Source organism: Myotis daubentonii, chromosome 4 (assembly GCF_963259705.1).
Source record: "Myotis daubentonii chromosome 4, mMyoDau2.1, whole genome shotgun sequence".
NCBI classification, from domain to species: Eukaryota; Metazoa; Chordata; class Mammalia; order Chiroptera; family Vespertilionidae; genus Myotis; species Myotis daubentonii.
Genome location: NC_081843.1, coordinates 30,581,372 through 30,598,232, shown reverse-complemented (window position 1 = coordinate 30,598,232; position 16,861 = coordinate 30,581,372). Strand labels below are relative to the sequence as shown.

Sequence of the window (16,861 nt, the reverse complement as noted above, 5' to 3'; positions counted from 1 at the left end):
GTTAAGTGGGTTTTCACAACCACTGGTCACGGAGGTTTTTAAGATCTGTTGACAGGATCTGTTACTCAGATATGCCAAGACCTTTCCCATCATGGTTGTTATTTCCTATCAGTTGTTATTCTGATGACCTGAGATGGTTCTTTGCATGCCTCAGTATATTTCAACCTTTCCACTTTAGTTTAACTATCACACTGAGGTGTTTTCCACGTGCTTCCTTCATAATACTGTCCCCCAACATTTGTTTCTGTCTTTCTCAAACTCTCCCCCACTGACATGTAAGGCTTTTCTCTCACGTGTGTCCTCAGTGCCTAGAGCTTAGATTAGAGGTAGTGGGCGCTCAATGAATGTTTGTTGAGTGTATGTGTTTAGAAAAATATTGATGTGGGGATGGATTTATCAGGCAGGGACTAGGTTAGTTAACTATTACTAGAGGCAGGCACAGGATTCCTAGTCTATATTAAAACCCTGAGCCTGAGGAATAGAGTGTTAAAGGAAGTATTTTAAAGGTACATTGGTGACTCTGTGAGGTATCTAAAAATTTTAGAAACAGTCCTTAAAAGTGTCTTTAAAATACCAGAGGAAGGGTCCACAGTGGGATAGTCACTATTTCAGTTACTTTATCTATATTCTTTTAAAACTATTCCTTAAAAAATATTTCCTATGGGATACGTATTTTCATTCTTACTCTAAAGATAGAAAGCTGAAACACAAAATCCACTCTTTATTTTTTAAATATTTATTTTGATATTTAGAGAGTGGAATGGAGAGAGGAGAGAGAAACATTGTTCAGCTGCCTCTCGCACACACCCCATTGGGGATCAAGCCTGCAACCCTAGCATGTGTCCTGACCTGGAATCTAACAGGTAACCTTTCGGTGACCAGGATGACACCCAACCAACTGAGCCACACCAGCCAGGGCCAAAATCCACTTTTTAAGTGGTAGGCTCTGTTTTCTGTTTCTCCTTTTAAAAGTTCTCCAGGGCCTAAACCAGGGCTGGGCAAACTTTTTGACTCGAGGGCCACAATGGGTTCTTAAACTGGACCGGAGGGCCGGAACAAAAGCATGGATGGAGTGTTTGTGTGAACTAATATAAATTCAAAGTAAACATCATTACATAAAAGGGTACGGTCTTTTTTTTTTTTAGTTTTATTCATTTCAAATGGGCCGGATCCGGCCCGCGGGCCATAGTTTGCCCACGGCTGGTCTAAACCCATGTTTCTCTTGTGCCATGCTATGAAATGCATGTGCCAGCATAAGAGGGAAAGTGTCTTTGGGAGGCCATGCTGGGAAGGAGCTCAGACAGTTCTTGGTACATGCTAGGTGCTTGGAATATTACCACTATATTGTTGTTACGGTTAGCCTTTCCCCTCCAAGTTTTCCACCATCCAAAGAGTTAACAAAACTCTAAGGATTCTGATGTTAACGGAGTGATCTGACTGTGGCTTCCATAATAAATAAAAGGTCATCGAAAAGACATTTAGTCATGGGAATAAAACTAAGGAAACACACATTCCATTGGAATGGCTTCTATTAGTGACAGAACCTCCTGTATCTTTGAATAATTCCCAGATGTAAGATTTTGCTGAAATTTAGACACTAATGAAACTAATGTAAGCCATTCAGTACACGGTGTTTTGTTTTGAACTTTATGATTTGAGAGGCATATTCTAAAATCCCAGCAATGCAGCCAGGTAGGACATTCACTTAAGTGTCTGATGGAACCAGCTGAGTGTGGGGGTCAGCCTAGGTTTCTCCTATAAACTGCCATGTCTGGAATTTTACGAAACCATCCAGGACCTTGTTCTATCCAGCAGAATAGCACTGAAGTCTCATAAAAAAAAAATAACTTGATTCTGAGGTAAATTTCCCTGGAAACTATTAAAAGAAAAGTAGGTTTCCATGAGTGTCCCTTCCCACCCACTCACCTCCCACCAAAGTATTAAAAGAAAAGTAGGTTTCCATGACTGTCCCTTCCAACCCACTCACCTCCCATCCCTCTCTCCGCAAATAGCATTATTTGAATTGCAGGAGGCATTTGCAGTTAATTTCTATGTTGATTGGAAAGAAGCTTTAAAAATCTTAAAGACTTTTGAAACAGAAGATAAAGAAATATTTTTAATTTTTCCTTTGGGAGGAAACATGCTGCATGCTGGTTTTCTCTTTTTACACCAACTAGAGTATAGCATCTTCTTACTTATCTTCACACCTTTCCTTGGTAAGAGTAACCAGTTTATGGAGGATTCTGTTACAATGGTGATAGTGTTAATCACTGGTCTGGATGAAATCAGAAAAGTGCTAGCTATCTAGCTAAGTAGCTAGCTAGATAACTATATATATGTAACCATACTTTATTTCTTAGAGCAGCTTTAGGTTCACAACAAAAGTGAACTAAAAGTACAAAGAGTTCCCATGTGCTCCTTGTCCCCACATCTGTACTGCTTCCAGGACTATCAACATCCCTACCAGATTGGTAATTTGTTACACTCACTGAACGTGCTTTATCATCATCCAAAGTCCATACCTTGCATTAGGTTTCATTCTTCATATTGCACATTTATGGGCTTCAAAAACCGTTTCATGACATGTATTTATCATTATAGTGTCACAAAGAATAGTTCCCTTTCCCTACAAGTCCTCTGTGCTCTGCCTGTTCATGTCCCCCTCCCAATCCCTGGCAACTCCTTATCTTTTTACTGGCTACATAGTTTAGCCTTTTCCAGAATGTCATATAGTTGGCATTATACAGTATGTAACCTTTTCAGATTGGCTTCTTTCACGTATTAATAAGCATTTAAGTTTGCACATGTCTTTTCATGGCTTGGTAGCTCATTTCTTTTGAGCACTGAATAATATTCCATTGTTGGGATATGCACAGTTTTATTTATCCACTCAGCTACTGAAGTACATATTGGCAGCTTTCATGTTTTGGCAGTTATGAATAAAGCTGCTATAAACATCTTTGTATAGGTTTCTGTGTAGAGATCTTAATATCTACATGTGTTTTTTTTAAATTGCATATATCTCAATGTAATAGAGTTATTGCAAGAGTAATATGGGAATCAGGAGTCTGGAAATGCTATTTGAAAGAGGTGGCCTCTGAGTAGGACCTTAAAGGAGGGCACGGTTTGGACAGGTGCATTCTGTTGTGATGTAAGCAGTCTGTGATTCCCTGTTTGCCTGGAATGCATGGTAAATGTAGGGACATTGCGGGTGATATGCTTTTAGTGCCTTTAATATTTAGCTAAAAAAGATGGACTTCCTTGGTGAGGCCATGAGAGCCATGGTGAGGCTCTGAAGTTGGCAGTGGAGTGCACTGTCAACCCATTTAAGCAGCAAGTTAAGCCTGCACTTGACCTTGCTTAGGTTAAGTTAGTTGACTTAAAAGTAATAAAATGACATTTATTAAGCAACACTTTATTGTATTGTGTTGCTTAAAGTGTAATTGTTCACCAGTTTAGATTAACTTTCCCTATAGTTGGTCCAAGTGAATGAAATTTTGTTAGAATGGGAAAGAGAAGCATTCCAGTAAAATATCTTCTGTTCTGATATTCAAGATCATTTCCCACATATAAGTAGAGTTCCAGAGAACATCATACCACACTTTTTGACATTTGGGTCCACAGGTTGCAATCACATTGAACTAGGGATTAAATAAATAAAAAACAGAAAACAGTTTTGTACAGTCTCCCTTTGCTGCGCTTCATCTCTTTCATTTGAGCAACAGCCTTAAATTTAACTTCGGCAAAGAAATGCCAGCCAGAAAGAGGAACGTTGTGTAAGGTCAATTAAGGGGACAGCAAGCTGTGCTTCTCAAAGTGGAGAGAGTTTTAAAATCGAGGAGAAAATGATCAAAGCAAAGTATGGCAGCATCAGGTTTACTTGGGAAGTTGTTAGAAGTACAAATTCTCAGACTTCACCCCAGAAGCTCCGTGGGTAGGGCCTGTTTATATAGTGAAAAATGCTTTACTTGTCATTTGAAATATTCGTGGTATTCTTTTTTCTGAAACCTTTATGCAAATTCAGTTATTTTATGTATCTTCTATAGAAATGGATATATTTATCCCAATACACATTGCTGTTTTATAAGTTCCAATTTTATTTCCTGAACTGGTTTGTTCATTCCACATTGACATTTATCCATATTATGTCCTTATAAAATTATAGCCCATCTCTCTTATTTTTAACATGTCCCTACACTCTTGCTATTTATAAAATAGCTGGCTGTTGTAATATTTAAGAAAGTTTAGACTCATCCCCCTAGTATTATGTAAGTGACAAGTTCTCTGTTGTTTTGGGATGAGAGGTCAGTTGAAGCACACCTGGGTAGAATTTGGAGAAGAATGAATTGTGGGCTAACAAAAAACCCAACCTGTACCCTCTCTGCCAATACCACTTTCCAGACTACCCTTTCCAGTCTTTCTTATTAGGTCATTTATCAAGTGGGTATAACACCTTCTTTTTCTGAGGGTAAGAGATTATCTTAGTTTCCCTCTGTTAAGGAGATCTATGATTCATTGCTTCTAATGTGAGGGCAAGTTATAGTTGCATGAGTTGTGAACTGCCAAGGGAGTACTTTAGACTTGTGTGTGTATGAGAATCACACAGTTAAAGGCATCTCTTCAGAGTGTCAGGCAGCCTGCCTACCACCCCCTTTCTCACCATCACCACTGGCAGCTTGCAGTCAAGCCATGTTTGGCATTTGCAGATCAGCCTTATTTTTATCAGGTATGGTCATCAAAAATCTGAATTTACAAGAAAAATCAAAGGGTGGTTATTCTCATTGATGGTGATTTTTTTTTCTTTATAATGGTTTACCCTAGGTGGGTTCTTTATTCATTTTTATTATTTTTTTCTCTTAGATAACAATGTGTAGGTGGTTGAAGATGATACAAACAAAAAGTGCACTGTGAAGACAGAGCAGCACACCACTAGCAGTGCTCCATTTGAGGGGCATTCTGTCTGAGTTTTTGTTTGTCACTCTTCTCTTCCCTTCCTGGGATGTATTTGTAAACTTGAAGAGACCACCACAGAAAAGACTTCATGTTCCTGCTTGGTCACATTTCTTTTGCTCTGTCTTGGAGTGATTGATTGTCAGGAGGGCCTGAGGAAAAGTAAACCATGAATTACCCTGCACTGGGGAACAACAATGGTTCAGATGGCATCTCCCTAATTTTTTCTTTGACGTTTCTTTTCTCCAGGCAACAGAAAATAGAAGGGAAGGTCAGAGTATGCCTTTTAATGACTGAGTTCTAAATTCTTGGACTGGGCATCATCTGTTTTTTAGGATCACACTAGATGTCATTTTACTATAGAAGAGCCGAGATTTGTCCAAAATGGATGTGGGTTCAGCAAAGCATTTTTAGCTTAAGGAGTGAAGGCTTTGGATTGTATTCAGTGCCTGTGCTTCACCAGGCCACTCTTTATCCTTTTAGTGGGTCCCATTTGTCTGTCTTCTGTCAAGGGCTTGTGTACACCATGCTGATTTAGTGCTAACTGGGGAGATTAGAAATGCCTCGCCTGCCGCTGTCAGCTAAACCTGAATCAGTGTCTGTGTACTCTGACCTGTCTCCTCAGAGAAGTCCACCCTCTGCTCTGCTGTTCACTCTTAATAGGCAGAAAAGCTCAGCTCACCCCAGCTTTTATACAGGGGTCAGCTCCAGAAATGCCTCCTTTAACGCAGCAATAGAAGCAACACAAATTCAGTAACCAGATTGTATACAATGGCTGCGTTTAGGTCTTGGAACAAAAGAAAGTGGTTTATCTTTTCTACACAGCACTGCTAATATTGTTCCCTGCCATTTACTAGAGAGCTTATTACTCCTGGAGGCCAAGGCCCAGGTTTTCTTTACTCAGATGCCTTCCAAGTGGGGACTGCTTGGTGCACTGGTGATTCTTTTCACCCATAATTGTAATTTGGGGTAATTTGCTCATAAAGACGTAAAGGTAAATATGGTATTTGATGGATTCTGAATTGAAGAGGCACCTTACAAAATGAATAGTAAAAATCTTTTGAAGGGTCATAACACTGGGGGAGGACGTCCCCTTGTGAAATTTTGTCTTGGAGCTTAGCTCTGATGTAGGGTGTCATTAGACCTCTAAAACTCTGTGAATTTAGTTGGGCATCTAGTGAGTTACTTCATCCTCTGTTCCTATTTCTGCAGGTAGCAGTGTCTTTCTCCTCTAAGATTTAACCTGCTGATTATTCTATTCATATTTTTTAACCCCAGAGCTGATAGTAGATAGTATTAATTGTAAAAAAAATATAAGCGAACAAACAAATTATTGAATAACCGAATGAGTGGCTGAGTGAACATAGATGTGAGGGGTCATTCTTTGTGTTTGTGTCTTTGTGAAGAGCACCCTATGTAGCCTCTGAGCAAGTCAGTTTTGAAAGTATTTTTTATTTCTTTTATAGAGAGGAAGGGAGAGGGAGAAGAAGAGAGATAGAAACATCAATTGGCTGCCTCTGCACGCCCCCTACTGGGAATTGAGCCCACAACCTGAGCATGTGCCCTCACCTGGGTATTAAACTTGCAGCCTCTTGATGCATGGGTCGATGCTCAAGGCCTGAGCCACGCAGGCCGGACTGACCAAATCAGTTTGGAAACTTATTCTGTTCATCACCTTCATCAGCCATTTCTATCCATCCCTTCCCTCCACAAGACACATTTTGGTGAAGTACGGTATTTCATTTTATATTTCTCTTCCCTTGCCCCTAAGATAAAAAGGAAATTAAATGGACAAACTAGTACATTAAATTAATATGAAAAGAGGATATAATTTACATTTTGTCTACCAAAACCCAAGGAAAAAATTTGGGGCTGAAAACTTTGTCATTTTGAGTAGGAAGGAATTAAATCTTACAAGCTCACATCTTATATAGCAGTAATGTTGCTCACAGATCTTTGCATTCTACAGGAATAGTTGGTGCTATAATAAATACAAATGAATCAGTTTAGATAATTTTGCCATAATTTAAAAGCATTTTTGTAAAATCATGGTTCAAAAATCATATGTGGGATATCTTGCCAATTTTTCTTCAAGAGCACATACCTTTAAGGCAGTTGAAGTTACTTTTGTCTAGTTTCTCAATAGTGATTGACCATAAATAATATACTTTTCACTAAGATATGTTTAAAAAGAGATCATTTGAAGATCATTCTTCCTGCTTAGCAAAAAGGGGGTTTTGATTTTTATGTTTCTCAGGGGAAGACAGATATTTGAGGTTATCTTTGGTGAGGTTATCTTTTCTCTGTGTGTAGCAATCATTTTTACAATACATCTGAAGTTTCATTGAATAATCTTCCCTTCTAGATCTTAACCCAGGAATAATTTTAAGCATCTTAAAGTCTCTTGTTTTTCCTTAAGCTTTATGGGACTAAACTTTCTGAAACCCACCTTTTATTCCTTGTAGGTGCTGTTTACAAATCTTCATAGCGCTCTAGAGTATGGCAGTGTCCAAGTCAATGCAGAGTCAGGAAGGAGGTCTGTTAGTTTATTTGATGATGTCAGGTTTGATGCACATCTTTCCCATTGAGATACTTAATGATAAGCATTTCTCATTTCTTCAAGAAAAACTTCTGATTGGGGAAAAAGAGACGAAAAGTACAGTTCAATTAACTTATGATGCATTTTCACTTGTTTCTTTTTAACCAAGAGAATCATCATCAAACACAAAGTCTTCTGAAGGCTTATGGCATTTACCTTCCCTCAATCAAATTAGCTCAGTTTACTACCAATCAATAAAGTCTGGTTTGGAATGAGAATGTGAATTAAATATGTAAGAATGCAGTGTACATAATAGTTAAAAAATACAATTAAAAGTAACAAGGAGACCACATTCCTATTTATGAAATTAATAAAATTTGTAGAGATAAGATTTGTCATTGTCACTTCAGGGGAAAATAAACTGGATCAGTTACTTTTATACAAGCCTTTTAATAATTTTTCATAATTCTTTAAAATGTTAATGCTTTTTGACCCATTAATTCTTTGTCTAGGACACATTATGCTGAGATATAATCATGCAATGCATCAGGTTAGGTGGTATTTTCAAAGAATATTTGCTTCATGGGAAAATATTTACAATATGTTAATTTTATTCAAAAATATACACACACACAAATAGTAGTTTACTTGAATTATGTATAGAAAGAGAGAGTGAAACAAGAATTAATATAAAACTAGAAGAAAATGCACCCAGATGTGTACAGTGATTCACTTTAGATCGGCAGAATGTGGGTAAATTTATTTTGTACAAAAAGTATGTATTGCCCTGACTGGTTTGGCTCAGTGGATAGAGCGTCGGGCCATGGACTGAAAGGTCCTGGGTTTGATTCCAGTCAAGGGCATGTACCTTGGTTTCAGGCTTGATCCCAGTAGGGGGGACATGCAGGAGTCAGCTGATCAATGTTTCTCTCTCATTGATGTTTCTAACTCTCTATCCCTCTCCCTTCCTCTCTGTAAAAAATCAATAAAAATATATTTTTAAAGGTATGTATTACTTTTTATAATAATGAATGATTTTGTTTCTAAGGATGGTTCACAGCTACTTTGCATTCCTCTTGACATTACAGCCACAGTGCTGGAAACTTGTCAGGACGCTATTCTGTATCTTCAGAGTGAATTGACAGTATTTAATAATGAATGTAGCTTAACAAAAGAAAGACAATCATATCAACAAGGTGATTAATATAACCACTTTGGTTTTCTACCAGTTCTTTGGCTGACATGCTCTCTTACCAAAGCAGAAGTTCTTAACTCACCACAGAGAAATGTCAGAATGAAATCCAAGTGATCTCTTGTTTTGCCTTGGGCATTGGCGCTTTTTGTAGAGGTGCGCTTTCTTAGTCTGAGGCCTTTGGATAAGTAGTGGTAATCCAGAAAGATTGATGTATAGTCATCCTGGACTACAGTTTTCTTTTTACCACTAAAACATTTTGCTGTCACTTGCATCTTAATGCTTTCTTGTATTTTTCTGAAGCATTGGGGAACCATGTAAAAGTCACTTTGCCCTTTTAAGTATGTGGCCAATTGATCCCAAGGCCTACAAGTGATTAGGGAGAGGTTGGCAAGAATCCTGACCTCTGTGGAGGTCAAAGAGGCAGAATTAGAGGTTCAGAGAGACTTACAGAATAAAATTCTTATTCAGGCAGAGGTAGGCTAGCAAGGCCACTGTCCTTTGTGGTGTGTGTCAGAGAACCCTTACTTTGGAGTCACTGTTTTATGAGAGTTTCTGAGTCCCACAAGGTTCTACACACTCTCACAGATGCATTCACACATTCATTTATTGATCACTTCATCTTTTAGGACCGCAACTTCATCATTAATTTCTGGTGTAATGTAGGATCTATTAGGTGATATTCTTCCTTTGTAATTAATCCTAATTGGCAAGGCTTTAATGTTACCAATAAATGTCTATCCCAGTAATCCTGCCCTCCATTAGGCCTCTTTATTCCAGGATATTTTGTAATACCTACCCAGTGATATTGCTTATTATAGATTAGCTTCTTTCTATGTAATGAATCCATTAGTCCTATCAGTAGGTGACAATAATCTTGAGTCAAAATAACTTTTTTCCCCCCTCTGAGACAGAGTCCCTCTGTCAAGTTCTATCAGAGCACTTTTGTTTTTAGCTGAGAACCCTTAGTAGTGTCAATTATTTTACCATTTTTAAAAATTATAATGTGTGACTATCAGGATATAAATATTAAATATGCTGGCTCAGAACCAGCTTTTTTTAGTATCATTGGGGACCATTCTTTTGTAATTGGAAAACATGTATTTGGTATGTCTTTTGGAATGTAGATAATTTTTGTAATTATTATATAGAGTAAAAAATGGAGAATAAAGGATAATTTAAACACACTTAGAAAATTAAATGAGAGCAGGTCATTCTAACCAAGAATATAAATCATAAACGTCTCCATTTTCTGTTTCTTTCATTCCGTACAGGGGTAAATACCCAAACTCTGTATTTAAAGGGGTACCTGATCCTCGAGGTTTTGGTTTTCAGCAGCAACTTTAGTAAGCTTTTGTTTCCTCTGATGTTCTGTACTTTCCTGTAGTCATGTATGCCTTAAAGGGAAAGGATGAACACGAGGACTTGTGGGGTACCTATATCGTCAGCCTGGTGACACTGCTCGGATATTGCACAAGTGCCAAGGATATACTTGTTTACTTAAATTTGAGCAGAGTAAGTATTAAATAGCACAGGAATCCACCAGGTACAATAAAATACCCTAACATTTGAGAGTGTGAAGTTTAAAAATATTTTTTTAAAATAGTGTGGATTGCTTAAAATATACTTCTCTGAGGCAGTTAGGTCTCTTATGCCCTTTCTTGGTCTCTTCTGGATGTAATACTCCATGATAAATACTCCATGATAAATTCACTGTTCTGGTTAAATGGTCAGTCAGCTTGAGCTTTCTATCATGTGTTCACAAAATACTGCCTGAGGAATCTAATGCCATTTGGGGATCCTGGTCAGCTCTCCTACAGTCTTCATGCAAACGGATGCATCACTTCACGACTCTCCTGTTTGGCTGTGGCTGCTTCTCCTGAAGGGTGGGTTGCAGGGCAGGAGGGAGCCTTCTGTGCAGTCTTGCCAATGGGGTGGAAGGAGATGTTGATACCTGGTCTGTGGTTCCAGAAGACAGCACACCTTCATCTCCTCTGAAACGCACCTTTGAGGGCTCTTCCTTCCTTGTTTCTGGGAGAACAACAGTAGTCACTGATGGCAAACAACACTGAATGCTCCCTGTAATATGAGGAACTCCCGCCACTCCCCCCTCCCCTCCTGCCACCAGAGATGTCACAGAGAAAGTGCCTATCATCAGCACAGTAGTGGGGGGAAAATGGGTTCTCATTGCAGCAGGTGACTTGGTGGTGCTTGGCTGTCAGCATGCTTTTTTTCATATTGGCTTGTTGCTACAGGGTCTGATGCTGGCAGATTACAACTCTGTAGCTAGTCATTTTCGATTTATTTGAACCTATTTCTCCAGTCTACTGAGCTTTCACTGGCTAACATCAATCCAGACACATTGCAATTCCTCAGAATCTCTATCCTCATCAGATGGTTCGATCTATGAGAAATTTAGCTAGAGGCGTTTAGACAAAAAAGAAATATTGTGGCTAGGGAAGCATTTAAGTTAGAGGAGGCAGCCAGGGCTGTTTTATTACTTAGGCCTGTGTCACCTGTGATGACCCATGAGAGTGGAGAATATTGATCGCTTGTCACTCAAGGCATTCAGCAGATTGCATTGACAAAGCTTGGCAGGCCTCTAATAGCAGGGTTACTGGCCTTGGCTGAGGCCCGAGGGAAAACTCTGAAGGCCCTATTACTTGGCGGCCTTTAACTCTTATAGAATTGGAAGAGAACACTGACAAAAGTGAGGATGTGATGTTACCATTATAAATGGGTTTTCTTGCTTGTTTCCCTCCTTCCCCCTTTAATTTTACTTTAATTTTATTCATTTCTATCTGCCTCTTCTCCCTGATACCTACTGGTCCCTCCTTTCTTATTATAGACTAGAGGCCCAGTGCATGAAATTTGTGCATGGGGGAGTAGGGTTCCCCTCAGCCCAGCCTGCACCCTCTCCAATCTGGGACCCCTTGGGGGATGTCCAACTGCACATCCCTCTCACCTTCCTGGACTGCTGGTTCCTAATCACTCATCTGCCTGCCTGCCTGGTTGCCCCAAACTGCCCGCCTCTGCTGGTTTGGTTGCCCCTAACTGGCCCCTTGCTGACCTGGTCGCCCCATGCAGCCTGCTGTTCAGTTGTTTGGTTGTCCCTCACTAACCCCCCTGCCAGCCTGGTTGTAAGCAGCCATCTTGTGAGGGCATGAGGGTTAATTTGCATATTACCTCTTTATTATATAGGATGATGATGGCAGTATAGTTTTGTTTTTGCAATAAAAGTGAGAGTGTGAACTAGAGAAAGCTTAGCAATCCTAGCATGAGGCCTGAGTTGTTCCTTCTTTTAGGACAGCTGTTTCTCACCACATTGTTTCAGGTAGTAGAATGTGCCTGGGTATACTAGTATGTACATGAGTTTGATATTTAGGCCGTTCATACAACTGCTGCCTGAAAAACTGCCATTTCATGATAGAGATGATTTGCCCCCTCTCCATTCTCTGGTAGCCAGGCTTGGTCTAAGCCTTCAACATTACATAGTCCAGAGGTCCAGCTGAAAGTAATGTTCTGACATCAGAGAGGCAGTGGCAGTAATTTACAACAAGAATGATTTTAAAGAGCAATAGGAAGAATTCTGTCTTTCATAGACACCGATTTATCCAAGTGACCATCAGTGACGTTTTCATCCCTATCATCGGTTGACTTCCAGTGGGAAACTGTTCTGTAATATGTCTTTCTGTATTGCTGCCATTAACTTTATAAAGCTAAACATGGCTTCTTTTTTGCCTACCTTCTCCCAAAAGATCTTTTTCCCCTCAGTTGGTCATAAAGACCTTTAAAAAAAAAAATCATCTTTATTGTTGAAAGTATTACAGATGTCCCCTTTTTTCCCCCATTGACTGTCTCCACCCACAACCCTCAGGCCTTTACCACATAATAATCTGTGCTCATGGGTCATGCATATATGCGTATGCGTTCTTTGGTTATTCTCTCCCCACCCACCCACACCCAAAAGATTTTGTTTGTTATATTCTTTAGCTCTCTCAGGGATAACATCATTACCCCCATTGGAAAGAAGAGTACATTGATATCTAGCTGTTGCCCCAATCACAAATGATTTCCACATTAATCCAAAATTCTCATTCAAATTTCCAGTTCTCTAGTAAATCAGATATAAGCAGTGATCATGTATCTACTCTATGTGAACTAATGGTGTTTTCTTCATTCTTTCCTTCTTCCCACATTTCTGTTACATTATGTCTTCCAGGTAATTACATCTCTTCCTTTGCAGTGCTTTGGACTGCTCAATATCCGTCCTCCTTTATGCCAGGAAATAATCTTTTGTAGCAAAGAGGTTTATGCTCTTTGCTTAGGTTCTTCTCTAAATACCTGCCTTTGATGTCTAAAATTGACTTCAGGGCTCTGTTTTAGGTTCTCAAGGGCAGGCAAGCCTTGAACATTGAAGATTTTCATTGGCTTTGCATTTATACCCCAGCATTTTACCACAAGTGAGTTATATACAAGGTGGGGCAAAAGTAGGTTTATAGTTGTGGGTACATGAAACACAGAGTTTATTTTTGTATGATTATTTATTAACTAGAGGCCCCATGCACGAATTCATGCATGGGTGGGGTTCCTCTGCCTGGCCCGCAATCGGGGCCGATGGGGGCCAGTGGCCCGGGGGAGAGACCACAGGAGGTTGGCCTGCCAGGGGAGTTTGGCTGTGGGAGTGCACTGACCACCAGGGGGCAGCTCCTGCATTGAGCGTCTGCCCAGTGCGCATCAGCAACCTGTCATCCAGTTGTTTGGTCGTTCAGTTGCTTAGGCTTTTATATATAGACTAGAGGTCCAGCGCATATCATGCAGCCCTGCCCACCTGCACGCGCCCTGCCTACCCGCCGACCCCTCCGCCGCGCTCGCAGCCCCTCCCGCCACCCACCATGCTCACAACTGAGCTCGAAGCTGCGCCCACCTTGCCTCGCCCGCTGCCCCGCCCACCCACCGCTCAGCTGCACTCACGCCTGGCCCATCTGCCCCACGCTCGCAGCTGTGCTTGCAGCTGTGCTCACAGACACGCCTGCCTCGCCATGCCATGCCCGCCAGCCGCCAGCCTTGCTGTGATAGGAGCCTGTGGGCTGCAGGGGAGGGCCCGAGAGGTGCTCCATGCACGTTATGGTGACCGGTCCTTTGGTCATTGTGGTCGTGACGCCTCTTGGCCTTTTATTATTATGAGTATTATATTACTTTCCATCTGAACAGCTGTAAATCTACTTTTGCTCCACCCTGCATTATTGGGAGGCTTACTTCATCCTTCTGAGCCTCAGTTTCTTTATCTGTCAACTGGAGAATAATACTATTTGTCAAAAATAAATGAATAGTATAGTATGTAAATTATATTTCAATTTTTTACAAATGAATTAACTTGTGTAAAGTTTCTGGCATAGAAACTTATCTTTTTCCTTCACTCTTAGACAACTACAGGTTCAAGAAAGCAGAATGAGAACTAACATGTAGGTCAATATTTGCAAAATAGGCTGCATTACTGGAGACAGAAATGTGAAAGTATTGTAAGAGGCTGTGGGCCTATTAATATTCTATAGCACTTTGAGCCACTTCGAATTAAAATCCTTATCTCTGAAAGGTTTTATAATTCATATGACCTGAAATAATTTACACCTAATTAGATTTTGTCAACTGAATAATTCTGTCTCATGTTGCTTCCACAGAATAATTTAAGCAATTGCATTTTATTCTCAAAATAGCTGTAAATGTCAAATTAATTTTGTTGACATGATCAACATGTAGAAGAGCTACTTGGCAGGATTGTTTGTCAACTGAATATATTATGCGTCCTTACAAAATATGTGGAATGATTATGGGTTAGCTGACTTTTGCAATTTTTTGCTTCCCTGAGAAGAAGTCATAGACAGTGGTTCCAAATCCTGTGATGGCACATCTGCCCGCCTGGTCAGAAACTCTTTAATATCTGGAAGTTTTCCCTTCTCCTTTCTTTATACATGCAGTGTCTTTCCCTGTGGGAGTTACATTTTTCTCTGGGTAGGATCCCATGTAATTGTTTTGGTGTTTGTTATAGTCCTCATTAATGCCCTGGTGTCCTTAGTTGACACTGGCCATATATAAATCAGTTTCACCCTACCTCTTTATTTTGTACCATACCTTTCATGTGGAGAGCCTCTGCGCTCTCCTCTTTGAAAAGGCTAAGATTAGTGTCCTTGCAGTTTATTTCCAGTTTGCTTTAATTATCCCATTTATTCCAAAAGCCTTTCTCCACTGGATCATCCCCCATCTGGTCCAGCCTTCTAGCTGCTAATACTGAAGTCCTGTCATCTGGAGGCTTAACTTAATCCAGTGCCCCTCAACTCTTGTCTTATCGTGCACAAGTACAAAATGATACCCTTCGTACAGCACAGTGAGGTCAATTGACAAAACGTATTAGTGCTGGGGGCAGCTGGCCCTAAATTGGAGGGGATAACTATCTTGGCATACACCTGCTCTGGAAATTCTGGCTTAACCAATTCCCAAATTAGAACTAACATGGGAAGATGTTAGAAATTCACTCATTTGGTGGTGGAAGAGGGTGTAGTGGGGATAAATGGTGATGGAAGGAGACCTGACTTGGGGTAGTGAACACAGAATCCAGTGTACGGATGACGTATTGTGGAATTGTGGACCTGACACATGTATAGTTTTATTAACCAGTGTTACACCAATAAATTAAAAAGATTTTAAAAAAATAGAGATTGTGAAAACACTGTTTAACCCTTTGAGTCCCAACCAATATCCTAGGAACTATGCTAAAATTGCCAAGGCATTTTTGCTGATTTTACAGCAGTTTAGGAAAAAAATTATGAATCGCAAGTAAATGAAGTTACATATTCAATATCTTCCACAAAATCATCATCTTCCCAGCAAGAATTGACATATTTAGCATTATCATCATCACTAATAAAAGCAGACTTAGAACTGGACACTGCAGGAGGAGCGCGATAGTGCTCCTGGCACTTTTGGTGAAAGACAGGAAGAGCGCGATGGCACTCCCCGGCACTCTAGGGGTTAACTAGAGCCCCGGTGCACAAAATTCCTGCACTTGAGGGTCCCTCAGCCTGGCCTGTACCCGCTTGCACTCCAGAAGCCCTCGGGGAATGTCCGACTGATGGTGGAGTGGGCCTAAGCCATCAGTTGGAAATCCTTAGCACTGTCACCAAGGTGGGAAAGGCTACCAGCATCACCACTGCGCTCACCAGCCATGAGCCTGGCTTCTGGTCTTACCCTAGGGAATCTTAGTGAACACAAATAAGAGCAGTGGGTAGAAGATACAGGTACATCCAATATATAAGGTAGAACTTGGTAACAATTTGAGCTGTCCAAAAGAGGGATGGGCTTTATTTGGAGGGCTTAGGTCACTGGGAATATAGATACCTGTTGCCGATCTTGCAATGATATTGTGAGGAAATAAGTACTTTGACTTATGATTTGATGAGATGGTTTTTATGGACCTTTCCAATTCTGAGAGTGGATAAAATGTCCCAGCAGTTGGCAGAGCACATACACAGATGTTTTGAGTCCTCTGCCTTGTTTATATGGTTCAAATTCCATATGTGTATCTGTATCTTCATGTGATTTGTTAGAGGCCCTGACACATTTACCTTTGTCATCTTACAAAGCCTATCGCATTCTCTATACCTAGTAGGAGCAAAATAGGTGCTTGTAAAGCTAAAGTAAATATCAACTGAGGCATATCCACATGTCTTTCTCTTACTGATCTTGGTTTCATAATAAAAGCCCCTGGGAGATTGTCAGAAATCATACATGTGGATTGTAAATAGGTTGGCATTTAAACCCTGTGCTTATGTTTCTCTCTGTGATACACATATTCGAATGCCAATACTTTACCAGGAATGGAGGTGATCAGATTGCATTATTTCACCAGGATTGTTCTACCTCCTGTGGATGGGTAACTTCTGCCCCCTTTCTGCATTACTGCTTCCTGGGTAGGCCTCTCTGCTAAATTATACTCCAGACCCTTGGATGTCTGGAATATATTTTCCAGTCTTTGGAATACTATATTCCTAAAGTAGTCATCTGATGTCATTATAAGTCTGGAAGATTTAATGCTGAGATTGACAGTGGATTTTCCAAGGTCTCATTCTTTGATGTTTTATATTTAGGCAAGTGGTCAGGGATCATAGCCCATTTATCATTGC

The 16,861-nt window shown here is 40.2% G+C and overlaps 1 protein-coding gene across 9 annotated transcripts in view; it reads left to right on the top strand.

Annotated features, from left to right (window-relative positions):
• AUTS2 (activator of transcription and developmental regulator AUTS2) overlaps positions 1-16,861 on the top strand; it is a 1,126,706-nt gene that overhangs the window by 463,780 nt on the left and 646,065 nt on the right. The gene's annotated exons all lie outside the window — the stretch shown is intronic.